Source organism: Apus apus, chromosome 18 (assembly GCF_020740795.1).
Source record: "Apus apus isolate bApuApu2 chromosome 18, bApuApu2.pri.cur, whole genome shotgun sequence".
In the NCBI taxonomy this organism is placed as follows: Eukaryota; Metazoa; Chordata; class Aves; order Apodiformes; family Apodidae; genus Apus; species Apus apus.
The window spans coordinates 11,782,203-11,798,145 of NC_067299.1; the positions used below are offsets into that span (position 1 = coordinate 11,782,203).

The 15,943-nt window shown below is 53.2% G+C and overlaps 1 long non-coding RNA gene across 1 annotated transcript in view; it reads left to right on the plus strand.

Annotated features, from left to right (window-relative positions):
* The window catches only part of LOC127392177 (uncharacterized), a 31,445-nt gene extending 16,024 nt beyond the window's left edge, over window positions 1-15,421 (plus strand). Inside the window, exon 3 of the long non-coding RNA XR_007891206.1 lies at window positions 15,293-15,421. This is a non-coding gene — a long non-coding RNA (uncharacterized LOC127392177). The remainder of the gene's footprint in view (window positions 1-15,292) is intronic.
* Window positions 15,422-15,943: the final 522 nt, after the last annotated feature.

A 15,943-nucleotide genomic window follows, 5' to 3' on the forward strand; every position in this document is an offset into this window, starting at 1 on the left:
GCAGCTGCTGGATGCTCCCTTCTACTGTTGTAGCCCATGATACCTTGCTACCGTGGCTGGCATGTTGGACCTGAGGGGCTTCCAGACACATGGGTCAATACTGAAGGTGGGAATTCCCATGCACCCCAGCCCCATGGGGCCAGGAGAGTGTGGGGGACCAAGCACGGCTCAATGCCTTCCCACGCTGGGTGGATCGAATCCAGCCTGGCCCTGGGGTCATCCCTTTGGGTCCCAAACAGGCAAGGGCATGGCAAGGTGCCTGCCAAGATTCGTGAGCAGCAGGGAGATGCGCTAACACCTCACAGGGCTGGGTTCATGGGCTGGCAGCAGCTCCCAGCATGGGGCTGCTCACTCGAGGAGGTCTGGCCAGACAAGGGTGCTGCAGTGGGTCACCCCTACCCATGCCCCCCCCAGCAGCGCAGGGTTGGAAGGGCTGAGACATGGGGCACCCGTGCCAGAGTCACCTGCCTGGTGCATCCAGCACACCAGCTATGCATTCCCACTGGTCTCATTGGATTTTGTTGGCAACACGTGGCCACATCCCTGTCACCTCCTGACACACTGCTGTGACCCCAGGCACAGGCCTGGTTGCTCCCCTGTAGCATTTTTCCGGGTCAGACAAAGCCTGTTCATTGTGAGGGTGGTGAGAGCCTGGCCCAGGCTGCCCAGGGAAGCTGTGGCTGCCCCATCCCTGGCAGTGTTGAAGGGCAGGTTGGATGGGGCTTGGAGCAGCCTGGGCTGGTGGGAGGTGTCCCTGCCCATGCAGGGGAGTTGGAACTAGATGATCTTTAATGTCCCTTCCAATCCAAACCACTCTGGGGTTCTGTGAAAACCAGAAGGGCACCTTGTCACAGCACATGGTCCTGGGCTCACGGCAAAGCCCCTTCCCCGGCCTTTGCCCGGTAGGCAACCACAGAGGTGACCAACAATGCTCCGTGCAGCTCCCCGGGATGTCTGGGAGGTGGGAAGCTCCCTTTCTCCTGTTTTTCTGCCTGTTCCAGCTCTGCCTTGCTCTTGCTCCTGCTCATGCAGGGGGGTGCACGGGAGAGAGCTGGGGAGGGGGAAGTGCAGGTTGGGGAGGGGCATTGCAGTGCTGTGGGGCTGGGGCCAGACCACAAGGGGCTGGATGGGGCCACGTATCTTCTGCTGGGTTGGGCTCAACCAGAGTTAACCAGTGGGATGGCTGAGAGCTGCCATGTGCCAAGAATGTTTCCAGGCTGGGACAGGACTGGACATGAATCACCTGCTCCCTCTGCCAGTCACTGCACTGCAGGCTGGGCTTTGTCCTGTGCCTGGGCAGGTCCTGCAGCTAGCCAGGGACCCTTGTGTGAATGAGGGGAGGCAATCCCTGCAGCCCCACTAGCATCAGCCTCCCAGGTAGCTCAAGTCTGATTTTGTGCCTTCTGGGGAGTCCCAGCTGGATGCAGGACCCAGCACCCACCTCTGCTCAGGCACTGCCTGCCAGGGGAGACCATATGCAGGCACAGGAATTCTTCTTTATGAAGAAAGTCTTTACTGAAAGAGTGGTCAGGCACTGGAACAGCTGCCCAGGGAAGTGGTGGAGTCACCATCCTTGGATGTGTTCAAGAAACGTGTAGATGAGGAACTTCAGGGCATGCTCTAGTGGCCGAGGTTGTAGATTGTGTGATGTGAGGTTTTGGGCGGATTTTTTGTTTGTTTGTTTGTTTATTTGTTTTGTTTGGGTTTGTTGGTGGGTTTTGTTGTTGTTGTTGTTGTTGTTGTTTTGTTTTGTTTTTTTACGGTTGGACTTGGTGATCTCAGAGGTCCTTTCTAAGCATGACTATTATGTGATTTTGTGTCTGGTATAGCCCTGTGAGACACAGTCCCCCTATGCTGGCTCAGCATAGCTGTGCGAGGACAGGCAGTCCTACTGTAGCTCTGGGAGGACAGGCAGTCCCTCCCAACAGGCAGCCCCACACCTTCTGGTGGCCAATTCACAGGGTTGGAGGACCCAGACTCTCCCCACAATCTCTGTCCTGTGGTGCTGCAGGCAGCACTTCAGCTCCCTGTGCCACTCTGCTCCCCAGGGCTGCAGGAGGAGCAGCAGGGAACCCTTTGCAGCAGGAGCCTGCTCAGCTCTCCCAGGCAGGGACATTAGTTGGCATGAGGTGGCCCTGGAGCAGCTGGCTGCAGCCTCCAGCTGGTGGCACAGGCTTCAGCTGGGTCACCTGAACTCTGCTCATCATTTCTATTTCCAAGTCTGTGTGCCAACAGGGATCTGGAGAAATGCCACTCTCTGGTGCCCACCACAGCGTGGTTCTGGGGAGCAAGTTGGACATGGTGGCTTGGAGAGGTCTCACTTCATGACAAAACCTCTCTGCATGCACCCTATATGCAACAGGCAAGGGGACAGCAGCTGTTTGTCCCTCCACCCAATGTCATTGCAGGGCTCAGGGTGGCATAGTGACCTGGAAAGACACAGAAGGAGGACTGTGATTCCTTTTCCTGTCTGAACAGGAGAAACCAGGTGGTGGGCCTGGGATCATGGTTGCCTGAGAGGTAAATACAATATTCCTGGGGCCCTGCAGCCTTCTGCAGCCTGAGCCCTCCCAGATGTTTTGTACTGCCTGTGCAGACTGGGAGGATTTGCATGAGCACGGAGTGCTGACCAACACAGGACTCCACAAACTTTTGCTCTTGAGGGCCTTCAGGGAGTTAATCTGCCAGAATGACTGATGCCCCCTGTGGGTTTGGAAGTGTTGGCAATACAGGTTGGAATATGTCACACTTGTGGTTTGAGTGCCATGCTGCACTTGGCCCCGCGTGCCCCTTGTCGCTGTGTTGTGCTCCCCACCTTCATAGAACCATAGAATATGATGGATTGGAAGGAACCCATCAGGGTAATGGAGTCCAACTCCTGTCCCTGTGTAGGGCACCCCAAGAATCACACCCTGTGACTGAGAGCATCATCCAAAGGCTTCTTGAACTCAGGCAGGTTGGTGCTGTGACCACCTGGTGAGCTTGTTCCAGTGCTCAACCACCCTCTGGGTGAAAAACCTTTTCCTGATATCCAACCTGAACCTCCCCTGATTCAGCTTCTTGCCATTTCCCTGAGTCCTGTCACTGGTCACAGGAGTGAAGAGATCAGGACCTGCCCCATCTCTTCCCCTCGTGAGGAACCACAGACTGCAATGAAGTCACCCCTCGGACTCCTCCAAGCTGAACTGTCCAAGTGACTTCAGCCACTCCTCATAAGACATCCCATCCAGGCCCTTCCCCATCCTTGTGGTTCTCCTCTGGACACTCTGCAATAGCTTGATGTCCTTTTGATATCATGGTGCCCAAACCTGCAGGCAGTGCTCTAGGTGAGGCCACACCAGAGCAGAGCAGAGCGGGACAATCACTTCCCTCGACCAGCTGGCAATGCTGTGCTTGATGCACCCCAGGACAGGGTTGGCCCTCCTGGTGCCAGGCCACACTGCTGGCTCCTCTGCATTTGCCATCAACCAGGACCCCCAGTGGCAGGGAAAAGGGTTGATTTCTCCTCCCTGTGGGCAGATTGAGGTCTCCTCCCCCACACATCAGGTTGCCAGTGCCAGCCCAGAGGTGATGCCACTTCTACCCAACTCCTGCCATTTCTATGTTGCCTCTGGAGTTCATCCTGCAGATAAACCTGCAGATCATTCAGAGCAAAATCAGGAGGGGACTAGGGGCAGGAATGAGGCTACCTTGGTCTTCTTGGCAGCCAGAAGTCCCCCAGCAGGGTCTCTGCAGCTCCTGGTGCACAGATGTCCCTAATTCACCTGCTTGCCATGTGCAGTGAGGCAGGGGACATCTGTGAGGCAGTGGCTGCATGAAGGGAGCAGGAAAACCATGGGGAAGAAGGGCTGCTGCCTCTGGGCTTCTCTCCTGGCTACCATGTTGAACCACTCAGGGCTACCCTGCTAACTCCTCAATTCAGAACATCTCCATTTTCATTAAAATAAAAAAAAGAATAAAATACATGTTTTCCACGTTCACTTCAGGGATGCTGAAGCTGGCTGGATCTGCTCACCCTGCGGATGGTGCCGGGGAGTGGGACCCTGCCCAGGGATGCAGGGATGGTTCCCAACAGATGTGGCATCATTTCCTTTGCTGCAACAAGAGCAAAACCACCCCGTGTTTCTGCGGGAAGACACATGTTCAAAGCATTTGGCAAACACGAGTCAGCCCTGTTCACTGCGCCTGGTGACCTCGCTCCAAGGTTTCTGGCAAGGATGTCATCTCCAGGATGGGTTTTGTTTCCCTTTCTTTCCTAACACTTTCCAAATAAGCTCATCTGAAAGCACTGATTCAAGGGTTTCTAGAAGCTGTGCTGAGCACTAAGACATCAGTCCAGAGACTGATGGCTCATTAGCTGAAGAAAGAAGCAAGAAATGAAGCAGACCTTGAAACATCTGGCAGAAAGTAGGAGCATGTTTCACAAACTGAGAGTCTGAAGGATAAATGGGCCCTTCTCCTTGGTCCACAAGGACTGGGCTGTCCAAGATGCTGGTTCCAGCCCCTGTCCTCTCTGGAGCTCCCAGGCATGATTTCCACACTCTGCCTGCCCTGCTTCTCTGTCTCCAGGCTGGAAATCCCACCAGTTGCAGCAAAGTGCCTAGGCTCTTTCCTGCCCCGCTCCACTTGGAGTTCATCCCTCCCATCTCCTAGGCCTTCATCCAGCAAAGCACTTAAGTGCACACTCCTCCCTAAGTGAAATCAATGGGACCACTCATGCACTGCACTCCAAGGCAGGGATCACCAGAACATACGGATTTTCATGCCAAACTCCACTGAGGACCCCAGCAAGGAGACTGGTGGCCAGATGGTCTTGATGTGAAGCCATGGTTAGGTCCCCACCCCTCTGAGTGATTGTACAGTGCAGCTGGGAAGCTGTGGTTGCCCTTGGCCTTTGGCTGTGGCACTGTCTCAGTAGTGGACATCTCCAGGTGACCCTGGGAGCTGAGCAAGTGTAAGGCAGTAGGAGGAGGAGGCAGCACTGGTCTGGGGAAGGGACAATGTAGATGGGCTGAGGGTGAAAGGACATGATCTGGTGTTTGCTGGGGTGGGGCCAGGCCATCCTCAGGTGCTTTGGAAGTCAGCCCATCCCTGATCCCAGAGTGCTTCTTGGAAATTCAGGAGATACACCTAGAGCGATACCACTTGCTTACAAACCCAGACCTGGGGCAGGGGTCTCACATTCCTCCCACAGCCACAGGGGACCAAGGACTCTGCTGTGAGCTTGTTCTGGCAAGAGCACCAGAGCCTTCCCCTTTCCCTCCTACCTGGATTCCACGAGACTTGCAGATGCACCAAGGTCTCAGACCCTGGCATTACCATACCAGGCAGGAGATGTCATAGGTGGCTCAAATCTGTGCCTGCATCTCACTGGGGTTTTGGGGAGCATGGCACAGAGCAGTCCTCCTTCTGAACAACATCTCTGCTCATGTGGGGCAGGAGAGGCCAACCCACTGCCACCAGCAAGGCTGGGGACAGTCAGGACATGCAGGTGGGCTGTGGCCATCAACATCACTGTTCTTGGTGGGCTGTGGTCCCAGTGGAGATGTCCAGGGTTGTCCTTGCTGAAGTATAGTGAGTGCCTGTGACCATGGACATCTGCTCCATGAGAGGTGTGCAAGCTTCTGAGACCTTTTCAGGAGGGATGTTGCCCATGCCCATGGGAACCTGCACAAGAGGTCCACTGAGCCATCCACAGGTGCCTTGGTGGGCGCTGGGGCAGCTGTTCCCTGGACATCCAAGTGCCAAGGAATGCTCGTTTGTACGGGGAGGAGGGAATGGCTTCCTTGCAGCTGGGACTTGGCAGAGGTGCAATCTCATGCATGGTGATGATACTCAGATATCATCTCTGCTGCTTTATGGCTGGAGCTTGCAAACACTGGTTGGGAAGATCCTCACAAATAGCTCCAGCATGACAGAACCTGCTGGATAATGGAAAACTGAAGGACCATCCCTCTCCATGGTCCTGTGCAGTGTCTGGTGGTTAATCCTGCCATGATAGCTAAGAGAGGCACACAGCTCTTGCTCCAACTCTTCCCTATGGGAGTCAGGTCCTTTGCCCCCCCCAGCCCCCCAACATGCGTCACCCCACAGTGCAACAGGCAGGACAACATTGTGCCATGGCAGGGCAGCCCCCTGCCTCTTCATCCTGCTGGGGTGACACTGCTGTGCCAGGCCATGGGCCACAGGCCATGTCCCACCACACTGAACTCCAGTGGTCATTCCATGCTGTGTTGCATTTCTTATGCTGCTATGATGCTGTGCTCCCACATGTCCCCCCTCTTTCCAGCCCTTCTTGTGTCCCATGTAGATTTTGCAGTGTAGCAGTTTTTGTCTGGAGGCTCCACCACCTGCTAGCAACTCACTGGAGAGTGGGCTTTCCTTCTAAAGCCAGTCATCATGTTTGCCCTCATGTCCTTCTTAACAGCTTTCTGCTCCAAAGCTCACCCCCTGCTCCCTCCTGCCACTGGGGAGGGCTCATCCTTTGCAGGAGTTGCAGGGCACCATGGAAGGTCTCTCTGACCAGTTCCCCACTGACCTCCCTGCACATTCACAGTTAAGCCACCTCCACAGGGTGGTCCTGTCACTTCACACCCTGACCAGGACCAATCCAGATGTTCACAGCCTTGACATGGGCACTGAACCTTCACGTGAGGTCCCCTTCATGTTGATGAACCCTGGAGAGATGTTACCATGGCTGAACCAGTACAAAAAAGGGATCCTGAGGTCCTGCAGTACTGGAGCATCCTTTCCTGCAGCCCCTCAAAGTAGCATTGCACACCCCTTGGAGAGCAGTGCACTCCTTCCAGGTGTCGCTCCTCACCAGCATGGACCTGGGGCTGGTGGCCACTGTCTGGGCTCAGCTGTGAGGAAGGGGAAGCACAGCTAAGGGGCACATGGCAGGTCGATGTCAAGGGGCATCCAGTGTCCACAGTGGCCCAGGTAGCTGGACAACCCATTAAGCTTAGACATGCAGACATCTCAGCAACATGCCTGGCACAGCTCAGCTCTGATGGAGCCACTTGAGGACAGTGGGGTGCAGGGGGAGCCCTCTGGCCCTGGGTCTCTGCACATCTGGCCAGTGGTGAGCAGCCAGCCCCAGTCCTGGCATGCACGTCTCATCCAGACTCTGATGTCCACTTGTGCTCCCAGGCAGCTCAGGTGCCTGGCAGCCTTCAGGGTGGGGGACGTTGGGTCTGGAGGTGCTGTCCTGCCCCAGCCTCCACCCTTCCTTCCCTCCAGCATCACCCTTCTGCAGGGTACAGGAGGACACCACTGTCCCTGTGCTCTGGCACTTGCCCACACTGGGCTGACCCATGTGGATGGTCCTGGTGCTCACCTGGGAACTGCCAGCTCAGCCCTGGCTTGCTCAGGCTGACTCTCAGAAACTCAGCAGTGGGACAGGATCCTCCCACCCCAACCATGGCCAGTGGAACACCCCCATCTCCTCCCCAACAAGCCCAGATGGAGGAAAGGAGCTGGCTCTGGCACCCAACCTTATGGTGCCGCTTCCTGAGGCCTCCAGCCCAGCGGGGTGGCCGGGGTCTGCCTGCTCCCACCAGGCTGGGATGGGGCTGAGATACACCAAGCCCTTCCAGCCCCGGGGTTGCTCTGCTGCCCCCTTGCCAGGTCTCCACTGCCACTGTCCCTGTTTGAGGGATTGGGTTTTGCTGCTTTTTGCTTTCTTGCACTGTCCCCTGTGCTCTGGGGGTGCTGCAGTTCAGAAGGAGTTCATTGCTTCATTGCTTTCCTTCATGGAGAGTTTGGAGACTAGGCTGCCCCAGGAGATAAAAGGAGGACAGGACAATCCCTGGGGACCTCTGCAAAGGAGTGAATGTGTCCTCATTAGCAGCTGCCCTGCACCAGATCTTGGAGCAGCCTTTAATCTAACAGCAGTTAGCAAACATTAGAGGGAAAAGGCTGGGTGGGGTTGAATAGAGATCCTCCATGTCACCGTGACAATTTGCAGTGTGCCATGTATCCCACGAACCACGACACTTCAGGAGCTGGTGCACGTTTGGTCCATCCTCCTGGCTGTCCTACTCCCAGGGGTGCAGCAAAGTCCAGGGATGCCACAACCTGTGAGGACTACAGATCACGTGTCCCAGGTGTTGCAGGGTGTCACCTCAAAAGCATCATGCCTGGTTCTTCCCACCTACAGTGTCTGTAAAGCCTGGGGGAGGCTTCTCCCACCAGCATGTGCTTTATACTGGCTTCTCCATGGAGCTCATGAGGCTCCTCATGTTTCAGCTGAGGTGGTTTTGTAACCAGATGCCTGTTTCTCAGCCTCTGGGGGTGATGGCTGCAGTTGTGTGGCAGTTGTCCAAGAATTTATCAACACCGAACAGGCGGCTCTGGATGGGATGGCTCAGGGATGTGAAGATATGTCAGGCCTCCACTTGAACATTTGACAGTGCTTTCCATGACCTCACTAGGTGGAGGATCATTAGCCTGGTCTCTACAGAAACTGGAGCTCCTGACAGGGAATTATGGCTCGTGATTTGTCGCCAGCACAGTAGGTGTGTCATGTCTAGTGAGCGCAGCTTTTATACATGACTGGGCGTCATAGTCTCTAATGATGCTATTCCTGGATTGCAGTGATGACAATGGAGAACTCGTGTGTCATTAATTATACAAATTACTTGATGCCAGCGCTGGACTGTGTCTCTAATTTCTGGAACTACTGTCCTAATTTGTTTTGTTTGACAGCTTCTAGCATTTGATGTCTTGCATTATACGACATTTTATTCTGCAGCCACAGTGAACCCAGGCCAGTGGGTCCCTGGATGTCCCTGTCCTTCACAGAATGACAGAATCACAGAATGTTGGGGCTTGGAAGGGACCTCCAAAGATCATCGAGTCCAACCCCCCTGCCAGAGCAGGACCAATCTAGGGCAGGTCACTCAGAAAGGCATCCAGACAGGTCTGGAAAGTCTGCAGAGAAGGAGACTCCACAACCTCTCTGGGCAGCCTGTCCCAGGGCTCTGTCACCCTCACAGGAAAGAAGTTCTTCCTCATGTTGAGGTGGAACTTCCTGGGCTCAAGTTTGAATCGATTGCCCCTCGTCCTATCCCAGGGCACAAGGCTCATCCTGCTTCCAGCAGAGACAGCCTGGGATCTCTGTAAGAACTCCTTCCTGGGAGTGCTCTCCTCCTGTGCTGCCAGGACAGGCAGAGTTAACTGGTTGGAGTTTCACCTCCTGCATGGTCTCTGCTGCCACAGGGCATCTCTGCCCACAGCAGGGAATGTCTTGTTCTCTGTGTTCACAGTTCCTGCTCCCTCACTTCTTCTCACAGCTCTGAAGAGGATCATCCAGCACAGAGATTCTCTCAGGTTTCTTCCCAAGCCTGAAAGAACAGTCTGTGTCCTCTGGCTGGTTTAAGTAGCCCAAATCTTGATGCTCCCAGTATGGCTTCAGCTGCAGGGGGTGGGAGGATGGCTGTTCCTTTCTTGCAGAACCCAGAACTGCACCAGGGGCCTGTCCCCAGCGGGTGACATTGTCCATTTTTGCACATCTCCCAAAGGGAAATACATTTGGTCTGGGATTAACCAGCTGGTTCAGGAAGCATTGCTGGCTTGGACTGGTGCATGGGTGGGAGACCAAGCAATGCAACTTGCATTGACACTGGGGCAGGGGCATGCTTTGTATGGGCAGCTCAGGCAGCTCTTGATGAGGCTGAGGCTCAATCTTTGTTCAACCACTTTTCCTCATATATTATTTCTTTAACCTGGAGTATTTTTCTGTTGTTAGTCCCTCCCAGAGCTTTTCAGGACTCTGGTTCTGTTCTTCTGGCATTTTTCCCTGTAGTATAATATGATCACTGTGACCTCCAATGCCTTCAGTATCTCAAATATTTGCAGTATCCTTTTGTGAAATATTTTGGGTTCAAAGCACAGCCCCAGGGACTCCCAGGAAGCACCTCCCAGATAAGGCATTCGGAGCACAGGAAAGCTTGGGCTTTGTCCAGTGGAACCAGTGAGGATTCAGATGAAACATCCTAGATGAGGATATCTGACCCCTGCCACTTGCTCCAAACCTTCTCCCCTGCAAGATGCAGCAGGAAGTGCCATTTGCACACCAAATGTAATCACAGACTAAAGAGATTCCTCCATGCTGCATAGACTTGCTCTGCAGTCCTTTGCATCTCCCTTTTGCCAGCTGGTTCCTCTGCTGGATCTGCTGGAGTGCCAAGAGGGACATTTTTAGCTGCTCTTATGAAAGGACATTATTTTTTTTAATTACATGTTACTGATCATTTCCTGAGCTTCCTTAGCCCTGTCTCTCTCCTCCCAAAGAAGACTGTGAAGGCAGGTCCAGGCATTGGCCCCAGCTCCCTGTCTCCCCAGGGGCCAGCAGGGAGGCCAGGTGTCCAGCATGGAAGCGTGGAGCCCTGCTGGACCCATCTGGAGGTCAGCTCAGTCCCATGCTGCCATCTGGCATATCCTCTCTTGAACCATTTCCCAAAACAGCCTCCAGTATGATCTTTTCTGTGCTGCCTTTGTCTCCTATGCAGCCTCTGCAGGATCACCCTCCCATCCAGACGTGACGTGGTTGAGCTCAACATGATGAACTCTTTCCAATGAGTTCCTTTCCACAGCTTTAGGAAACCTGCACGCCAGGCTCTGGCTTACAGGCAGAAAGTTCACTGGTGACCAAGGGGATTTTCCAGTCCCTACATGCACTGTTGCTCAGCGGTGCCCACAATGAATCCCTCACTGTGCAATTTTCCTCTTTCCAAAGAGTCCTTTATTTGGGATTTCCCTTTCTTTTCCCACTTTTCCCTCCTTTTTCACTCCCCGCTACTCCTTGGATCCCTCCCTTAGGAGGAGCTGACACTTCCTCTGCCACAACTGATCCCAAACCTTGGGCTCAAGCCTCACATACAGATTGTCCTAGAAGGTCTGCAGCACCAGGGGCATCTCTCTGGGGAGGAGCAGACCCCTTTGCTGGGAGGAAAAGTCAATTCTGTGCCCACAGGGCAGCTGAGGAGGCTGCAGCCCCTTCCGAGAAGCACATCAGGATGCTGGCAGGAACTGCAGGGAAATTTCTGAGCTTTCAGTTGCAGGTAAGAAAGTTGTCACAAAGTCCAGCTTAAACATCAGCATGAAGATGGCTCGAGGATTCTGGCCATGAGAGAGTTTCAAAGTCCAAATATTGTAGACATCTTGCTGAAAAAGTTTAAGGCTGTGGGCTGAAAACAGTGATGGAGCTGAACAAGGTGCTCAGAAAATCTTGGGCTCTCTGATTCACAGTATCCCAGTATCACTCCGGTTGAGAAAGACCTTCAAGATCATCAAGTCCAACCACTAGCCTAACTCCACCACGTCCACCACTAAACCCTGTCCCTTGGCACCACACCTGTGTTTTTAGTCTCCAGGGATGGTGGCTCAACCACCTCCTTGGACATCCTGGATCACCAGGATCACCTGGATCACCAAGTCCAACTCCCACCCCAGAACAGGATAACCTCAAAGTTCACACCATGTCCCTGAGGGTGTTGTCCAAATGCTTCTTGAATATTGTCAGGCCTGGTGCCATCACTGCTTCCCTGTGGACCCTCTTGTTGGATGTCTGTTTACAGGTAATGTTATTTCTGACTTAGGGACCTTCAGCCACCAGCTCCAAGTGCCACAATGTCCGACTACTCTGTGGACATCCAGAAAAAGAAAAGGTCAGAGAAACAAGTGGTTTTCTTTGTCTTTTCTTGGGATATGGAAAATGAACTGGGAACAGCAGTGCTGATCCTCAGACCATTGCCTTTCTGTGTTCCAGGTGTGTGGTGGTTAGTGATGTCCTCAGAGGGTTTACTGTGTTTCCATTACATATGGATGATCCCAAAGGTATCATCAAGCTCTCCAACCCCTCCACCTTTTTGTAACCTACATGTAACTTAAGCCAGTGCTCCCGTTTCTATTGTGAAGTGCTTTCTCTCACTGTATTGACACGACTTCATCAGCACTGCCCTCATGGATTATGGGGCAGTATAATTCAAAACCTTTTGTCCAAGACATCCATATGACCTACAATCCAGAAGTATTAAGCTCTGGGTTAGTGATGGTCAGGACCACCACTGCTTTGAAACAACTTTGTGCAACATCTGTCCAGAATAGTTGGAGATTGCATTGAAATATTCTCAAGAGCCCTGCAGCTCAGGATTAAGCAAGAGGAAAACGTGCATAGCCGTGATGTAAGATGAATGAGAAAGCACTTCTAGGGAAGGGAGGTGTGTAATTGCAGAGACACAAACTGGATCTGGTTTTAATCCCACTGGACACATTGAGCACTGTCAAGTGCAATTTCTAATCTCAGTCCTGCTCTGCTGCGTTGGAGTATGGCTGAAGGTGTTTTTCAAGTGTTTAGGAGCCTTTCCAAAGACAACAGGATCATCTGGATAACATCAGCCTCCAGGCTGGTTGCTGCAAATGGGACACTCTTTGAAACGCCCGCAGCGCTGATGCAAGCCCAGATGGTGCATGTTTAACCTGGGCTGTGTCCATCTCTAGCACATGCCATGAGGTTCCTGGGGCTCTCACGCCCTGGCTCGACCACACTCAGCCTGTGAGCACAGTGCAGAAGAGCTGTTCCCTCTACTGAGTTCCACGGGACTTCTGCAAACCGCAGATGTGGCCAGATGTGTCACAAGGTCTCCAGCTGTGCTGAGTCTCCAGGTGCTGCCTACACCCCTCCAGGCCTCCCCAGGCCTGTGTGCAAAGAGCCTGCCCAGCCCCTCCACATGGACAGCACTGAGCTGGTCTTCGCCCCTGAGCACAGCACGGGCATCCCCAGGACAGCAGGACCATGCTGGGTTCAGGCCAGTCCTGGCTCAGCTCAGGGCTCCTCCAGGAATGCCCTTGGTGGAGCCTGGGCTTGAGCAGCTGCAGAGCACGGATTTGGGGTGCTCACCATCAACTTTGAGCCTAAGGAAGATGGGCAGTGTTCTCTGTCCACTTCACCTTTTCAGTCCCCAGTGTCAGGTGCACAGAGGCTCTCCCTGCCTCTCCCTCCACCTTCATCCCCATGACAGGTGCATTGCATCCATCCCTGAGCACCTCCTCCCTGCAGGGCATGCAGCACTGCTCCTGCCTGTACCAGTCCTGGCAGACACACAGCTGGGAATCTCTGCCCTGGGAAGGAGGCAGCAGCTACCCCTTCATCCTCCAGAAATCAGTGGATGGATGTGATGCCTCCCAACTGCCCAAAGTGAAGGTGCAGGGGGTCAGCATCCTCTACCTGTGGGGTCCAGGATTTGGTCTGGCTGCAAGTCAGTCACGCAGCCAATTATTGCTGGAAAGAGAATCTGCTGCTCTCCAAACAACTGCAAACAGGTTTTTTCCTCTGTCCTGCTGACACTTCCAAAGTCCTCATGCTTGGCACAGCTGCACAGTGGTGCGTTCCTGGGTTTCAGTTTTCGTTTTCCTGCTTCTGTAGCTCTTCCAGAGATGAAGAGGTTTGGAAAACCTGCAGGTGGAAATGGAAAAGTGCAATTAATACAGATCCTAGACACTCTTGATTTTTATGGCCATGAGCAGTGGAGAGGAGCAAAAGAAAAATGGGTGTGTGATCCTGGCTGGAAACTTCTGAGCTGCAAGTAACAAGGTGTTGGAGAAAACCAGCAGAGTGGTTTGCAAAGTTGTTTTCTGACTTTCTATAGTGCACAGCCTGTCACTTCAGACATCTCAGACTCTGGGTCTCACCAAGACCAGAGGATATCAGCTATGCCTGGCACTGACTGTGCAGGAGCAGGATTTTGCCTTCCAACCAAGAACAGGATTCGAAGCATGAGATGCTGCGGAAGGTACAGCAAAGGGCTGAGATCAGAAGTTCAGACTTCCCTGCACTGTGGTGGGCTGGTTACTGGCACGTTGGCATCAGTCTGTGCTTGGTGACATTTAACACCAGTGCAAGAAGCCTCCAGCCAGGATTAGCCTTGTGTCATCAGAATGTCGCCCTGCATTTAGGTATCCAAATTAATCATGTCCCTACAGAGCAGCTGAGTAAGGGACAGATATTTGCAGCTTTTCCTCCTGTTTACATTTGTTCTGGTGTCTCTCCCCTGCATGTGTCTTATCCATGTTTGCAGAGGGAGGACAAGCAGAGGGAGGAACACATGGGCAGCAAATACTGCAGCTGCACAGCTGATGGTCAGGCTCCCATAGAAAGAGAGTTCCAGACACAGGTGCTGTGACTTGCTGCCCCCATGAAAGGGTAGGAGGAGGGTGCTTTTGAGCCTTTGAACTCTCTTCTCTACCCAGTCTGGGTGCACAAATCTTGGCTGGGACCCCCAGCACCCCAACCCCATCAGCCTCAGGAAGAGGGATTTCCCTTGAGGTCTTCTGGGAGCAGCACTGGGAAAGGACTGGCTGGGAAGCACTCCTTACTCCAGACCTGCTCCTGCACTCAGGCAGAAGGACAAACAGCTGCTAGCCACCATCAGCTGCCCTGAGCAGCACCCAGGGCTCCTGGCACCCGTCCTTGTGGCATAGCACCATCACTGCAAGGGAAATGCTTGGTCATCATCATTGTACCTCAGTTCCTCCAGCTCCTTCTCCCTGCAGAGGAGTTCTGCCTGTACCCAAGTCCAGCTGCTCCCTCAGGCTTGCAGCAGTGATGGGTGGAGGAGCTGAATGCAAGGACATGGCAACTGCATGAAGCAGGGTTATTCATGCACTGGCAGCTCAGTGGCCTCCAATCTGTTGTTGGAGTTTGGCCTGAAACAAACATTCTGCTTTTGCAGAAATCTGGCAGTCTCTCTTTAGGGGTATGGGCTTTTCTCAACCCCTTCCTTTCATTTTAATATCTCAATCAAAATTAATTCAATTTTATGAAGAAAAACCTTATATTTCTTTTGTTGAAGTGAAAATATTCTGGCTTTTTCCTAACAAAACAAATAGTTTTGGCAAAGCAAATGAGTGCTTTTCTGTCTCAGGTCATACAGGCTCTGCCTGGCTGTAGCAGAAGACTCCACCTCTCAATATGCTTGCCTCAGTTTCCCTCTATGATTCAAGGGCAATGGTTTGAAGCTTCAAGAGGGGAGATTCAGGTTGGACATTATGAAAAAGTTCTTTCCTGTGAGGGTGATGAGATGCTGGCCCAGGCTGCCCAGGGAAGCTGTGGCTGCCCCATCCCTGGCAGTGCTCAAGGGCAGGTTGGATGGGGCTTGGAGCAACCTGGGCTGGTGGGAGGTGTCCCTGCCCATGCAGGGGGTTGGGACTGGATGATCTTTAAGGACCCTTCCAACCGAAACCATTCTATGATTCTGTGATTTTCTTTTCTTTTGTCTTTGTTTTGTAGGCCCAGTCCTGGAGTGGAAGGATTCCCATGGGAAAGGAAAGGGCCTGGCATGGTCTGAGAAAAAAGAGCCCAGCCTGGCCATGGCTGGGCCCAAAGTGGAGATAAAGAATGAACAGATAAACAACAGAGTTTGCTTGGTGACAACAAGGCCTTTGTGTTTTTTTCTGCTGTTTTCCTTTTATTCTCCAGTGGAAGATGTTGGAGGTATGGCTAATGGTTAAATGACAGCAGTCAATCACTTTATTCTATAAAAGCCTGGACCCAGCTTTGACTGGGAAGACTCCTGTACACTTTCCCAGGAGGTTGCTGGAGCTTCTCCAGGTGGGGATGCCTGACAGGGAGATTGATTCTCAAGAATCAAGACCCACCCAGGGACACCAGCTGTGGCTGGGCAAGGGTGAGAGATCACAGGATCACAGAATATTAGGGTTTGGGAGGGACCTCCAAAGATCATCGAGTCCAACCCCCCCGCCAGAGCAGGACCAAAACTAGGGCAGGGCACTCAGAAAGGCATCCAGACAGGTCTGGAAAGTCTCCAGAGAAGGACACTCCACAGCCTCTCTGGGCAGCCTGTCCCAGGGCTCTGTTACCCTCACAGGAAAGAAGTTCTTCCTCATCTTGAGGTGGAACTTCCTGGGCTCCAGTTTAAAT